This window comes from Lutra lutra, chromosome 16 (assembly GCF_902655055.1).
Source record: "Lutra lutra chromosome 16, mLutLut1.2, whole genome shotgun sequence".
Lineage (NCBI taxonomy): Eukaryota > Metazoa > Chordata > Mammalia > Carnivora > Mustelidae > Lutra > Lutra lutra.
The window spans coordinates 9,554,717-9,560,246 of NC_062293.1; positions in this window are offsets into that span (position 1 = coordinate 9,554,717).

The window sequence follows — 5,530 nt, forward strand, 5'->3', positions numbered from 1 at the left end:
CAGAAACAAGTTTTAAACTCAGATCTTACTAAGTTAAATAGCAGACACTGGTTACCATGTCTCATAGGTCTCTCTGGCACTGGAAATACCAATTTCTAGATGCCCATATCCAGAAAAAGAAAGCACTCTGGTTAAGAGTCATTTAGAAAAAATGGAATGAGGAATGTATTTAAAAAAACAAAGCAATAATATTGACCAACTGAATTCTGAAGGAAAAGGGAACATAAAACAGAAGAAGAAGAAGAAGCCAGCCCACATACTTTTTTGGTCCAAGCAGTGACTCAAAAGTAGACATGATGACTATCTGCAACTATTTGAATTATATAAACACTAGACAAATAGAAAAAATGTTAAAACAGAGGAAATTAATGTGACACAAAATAAAATTTAAAAATATGGTTTGAATAGAATTGGGGGTGTATCTTGATGATATGTTTTCTTGTTTTTTTTTCTGTTTTATAAATAGAAATTAGATAAAACTATAGTTTCATAATTTTTAGATTTGAACATGTGGATGTTGGAGAATGTCTAAACCTGCCAAATTGATGAACCAGCCAGCCAAATATCTCTTCATTTCTAAAATGGCAGGGCAGGAGTCCACGAAGATCCTAACTGGGGTTGTTTTTCTGTTGATGAAAAGAGGAAATGCTCCTAAGTTTGAGAAGGACGATATACCAGCAAATGCTCCATTTCATCTCTAAGGCCAAAAACATGCAGATAAATGTAGATTCATCTAAGAAAGGATTAGCACAAGGCATGACTGAATTGAAGTGAAGATACCAGGTCTAGACTCCTCTGCCCAATTTCTGGCAGTCTGTCTGTTTTCATTGTACCTTCGCCAGGGCTTCTAATGAGCAGAACATCTGCTCAAGTATATTTTGTATTGTGCAAAATCAAAGGGGATATACTGGAGGCAGAGATCACATTCAATGAAGTTCCAGGTTAGATACAACTCTCATTACATTTGCTAATAAAGAAAAGGAGAGAAAGAAGAGGGGGAAAAAAAGGCATAGGGTACATAACGCAGATAAAAACATAACTTAGCTAAAATGATTTAGAACACATGGAAATTATACTAAATACAGAATATATATATATATATACATATGTATATGTATATATATATAAATTTCAGCTTTACTGGGGTCCAATTGATGTATAAAATTGTAAGCCATCTGAAGTGTGCATTCTGGTGATCTGATATAAGTATATATTGCAAAAGGATTCCCCTCACCTGGTTAATCAACACATCCACCATCTTCTGTATTTATCCTTGTATGTGTGTGGTGAGAACATTTCCGTTCTATTCTCTTAACAAATTCAATGATACAATAGAGTGGAATCAATGATAGTCACCATGTTTTGCATTTGGTCCTCAGACCAAATCTTATCACTGAAAATGTGTCTTTTTTTACCAACTTCTCCCGATATCCCCTGCCCCCAGCCCCTGACAATCACTTGTCCACTCTCAGCTCCTATAAGCTTGACACTTCCTCTCTTTATTACACAGAATCTTCGTTTTAACACTTTCAGATTAAAATCTTGCTTTCTTAAGATACAGGTATTTCACAAGTGCATCGTTGTCTTCTAACAACTAATAAGTAACAATATGGTTTACTCCAGAAGTAGGCACACTTTCTCTGCAGGGCTGTATGTTATTTTAGGATTTGCAGGACAGAAAAAATCCCTATCATGATGATTCAACTTTGCTGTTACAGGGTGAAAGCAGCCACGGACAACAGGTTAAAAAAAAAAAAAAAAGGACATGGTTGTATTCTGATAAAACCTTATTTACAAAATGATTCGGGCCAAATTCACCCACATAAGATGGCTTGCCAACTATCCTGGTCTAGGGAATGATCTTTATAATATATTATTTAGAGAATTGGAATCCACGAAACTTAAGGATCAAAGGAGGGGGAAAAACATTCATTACATACTGACAAAACCAAGTAGTCAAATTTCACAATTTTAAATTGAGACTCAAAGAAATTGAAGATTTTATTTATTTATTTGACAGAGAGATCACAAGTAGGCAGAGAGGCAGGCAGAGAGAGAGGAAGGGAAGCAGGCTCCCTGCTGTGCAGACAGCCCGATGCGGGGCTCGATCCCAGGACCCTGAGATCATGACCTGAGCCGAAGGCAGCGGCTTTACCCACTGAGCCACCCAGGCGCCCCAAGACTCAAAGAAATTGAATCACATACACATGGAAAAAGAGCTAGTGGATATTTGAAGGATTCTAACATGACTTGTAAAACTCCATAATCTACTCTTTCATAAATTCGTCCTGTTACTCTCTTTTAAGTCATTGCCCCAAATCTAAGAAACAAATCAGGAAGTAATTAAGCATGCCTACTTAAACATTTTGTTCAGGACTCAGAACAGTTCACAGAATTCAGTTCAAATGTGCCATTTTAAATGAAAATTTTCATGTGTACAAAAGAATACACATAATTTTTTTTCCTCTCCTAAATATGTTTCCCAGTTTATTGCTCATCATTTATTTTTGTTTATGATATTTTTAAGATATCAACTTTTTAAACCTATATATCCAAAAGATTTTATCATTTCTATGATGATTCCTTCCTTCTTCTGCTTTTGTATGGAAAGACTTCCCTCACGATGACCAGATAGATATTCACAAATAGTTTACTCTAAATCTGAAAAAAAAACCCTAATGTATTCTTTAATAAACTTGAAATTTATTTCGATATATAATGTGAAATGAGAATCAAACTATTTGTTTCCCATAAGTAAGCACTAATTGTGACTGTTGAATAAATTGTCCTTTTCCAAAGGATTTGAAAGGCCATCCTTATCCAAAATGACTTCTGTATACACTATTCGTAATCTTTCTTGGGAACCTCATTTTGCATTTTATTAATAAATATGCTTTTTTCTATAGCATCAAACTTTCACTTACTATAGCTCTACATTAACCATCCCTCCTCTCTCTGAGCTTTACTCTTTTCACCTGTTTACTTTTCAAACTGTGTTTTAGATTTGATTTTGATTATTTTCTCCTTTGCAATCTCTTTAACCTACATACAGATCAAATGCTTTCAGCGTAACATCAAGTTGAAGTATGAGTGTTAAGACTGATATGCTTAGTCAGCTGAAGGGAAAACAAAGTAGAGAAAGGTCAGTGCACTGGCTTTGTGGGAGACACCACCATGCTCCTTGCCCTGAATTGAAGTCCGTGTCCTGCATTGAGGTCCACTCTTCTGAACCGATGTCCTGTACAATCCCATAAGGATGACACTTCCACCTTCTTGCTTCAGAGATTAGGAGGTCTTATGGATTGAAATTTGTCACTTGGAGTAGCTGAACAATTTTTTTTCTCTTTTTCTTACAATTTTTGTTTTCTGCTAAAGAATTAGAGCTAGGGGATTATACTCTGGTCTCCCCAAGGTTACCATTTTGCCAGAGAGTAATGGGGTTAGAGTGGGGAGGTGAATGTGGACTATTCTTCCAGCTTTTGTGAATGTGCTTTTATGTAGCTGATGGTTTTCCAAAGAGAAAAGAGAGCAAAGAGCAAACTCAAAGGAGAATATCTTTCTATTCTTTGTCCAAATTACTGCTCATACTTCTACTCTAGTTCCACTAATTTAGAAAGGTAGCAGTACAATTTTTTAAAAGATTTTATTTATTTATTTGACACAGAGAGAGAGATCATGAATAGGCAGAGAGGCAGAGAGAGAGGGGGAAGCAGGCTCCCCGCTGAGCAGAGAGCCTGATGCGGGGCTCTATCCCAGGACCCTGAGATCATGACTTGAGCCGAAGGCAGAGAGGCTTAACCCACTGAGCCACCCAGGCACCCCTAGCAGTACAATTTTTTTTTCTTTTTGAAATATAAAATGGATGTAATTATTTAATGACACAGGAAAATAACATGTTATGGAACAAGCCGGTTACAAGCAGGGAGTAAAGGATGACTTCACTTCTGATAGAAAATTTAAAAGTACGTATACAAAACCTCTGATGGCAATGTATGAAAATACTGAGTCTTTACTCTTGCTCTGTGATTAAAGAGTCTTCCCTTTCTTTTTGTGTCTTTTTGAGACATGATTATTTCTAAAAAAAAAAAAAAAGTTACTGAATGTCTTAGGTGAAGTATTCTTAAATGCCGCGAGTCTAACAGTCAAGGCCTGAATCTGAGGACAGGTCTGGCCAGGGGACAACGGTCAAACCCAGACACAGAGGATCACTTTTTTTTTTTTTTTAACTACTGGGATGTTATTTGTATTAAGCTGTTTCCACCACATTTGATGTTTTCAGTGTATTTGTACTTAAGAGGAGACTATGAATACTAACTAGCACAACAGCAAAACAATGCCAACAACTTTGGTTTCAAATTGATCAAAATGTAATAACCATTTTATAGTTATAAAATGCACTGGAAATAAAACAAGACATACTAAATACTGTGGAAGTCAAGAATTCCTACAACAAAACCCCATGTGATGAAACCCCCATCTTTGCTGCTCTTTTTGACTGCTGTTCATTTCCAATCTTCATCATAAACCTATTTTCATTTCACAGATCTGGAAGGGGCAATTTTTCCTCAAAAAATGTTCTGCCTCCCTGAATACTTTGCAGAGTTAGAAGGGTTCAACAAAATCCAAACCACTTGGAACAAAGTTGAATGAGTGGTATCATCATTATGTGCCTTTTGCAAAAAGATATTTGCTAAGTTATTAAAGGGAGAATAACAGATTATTACACATATATTGGTGTAAATGAGGCTCAAAAATCTCAGGTTCCCACTGTTTCCAACAAATGTTAGGACTGCAAAGGGTGCTTTATTCAAATAACGATGACAAATAACCTACCCTGTGGGCTCTTAAAAGAAAAAAATAAGAAAGGCTCACTGCTTTAAAATCTGGAGTATACAAAAACCAAAGCCACCTTTAATGTAACATGCTTCCTAGCCACAGCAGCATTTTCAGGGGAGGTCAAGAACTACGGTTAAGTTCCAAGAAACAACCAAAACAAAAAAATACCAAAAACAAAAACAAAAAATACTGAGATAATTTTCTGCATTACCACCCCCAGTGTACCAGGTCGCTGCCTTCTAAGGTAGGCTGAACTGAGTGATGGACATTAAGGAGGGCACGTGATGTAATGAGCACTGGGTATATAGAACACTGATGAATCACCTAACTCCGCCTCTGAAACCAGTATATATTTTATGTTAATTACTTGATTTTAAATAAAAAACAAAAAACAAAAAATACCCTGCCCCCTAAAACAATGACAAATTTGGAGGCAAAAGATCTAAAATACTCTGTTGCCCAACAAAATCCAAAAGATCCCTTGTTTTGCTCTTGAACAACCTAGAAAAATTGAACTCTGTTTTACATCCCCAAATAAGAGGGTTATCTCCTGGAAGTGCCTGGAGCTTGAAACCGTCAACTCATACCCCGGTTCCATCAGTCCCAATCCTGAAGCTACAATTCCTTTGTTAGAGAAAGGGGGGGGGAATCCATTTCAGGACAAAGCTATTTGAGACAAAAGGAAGGTGTGTCT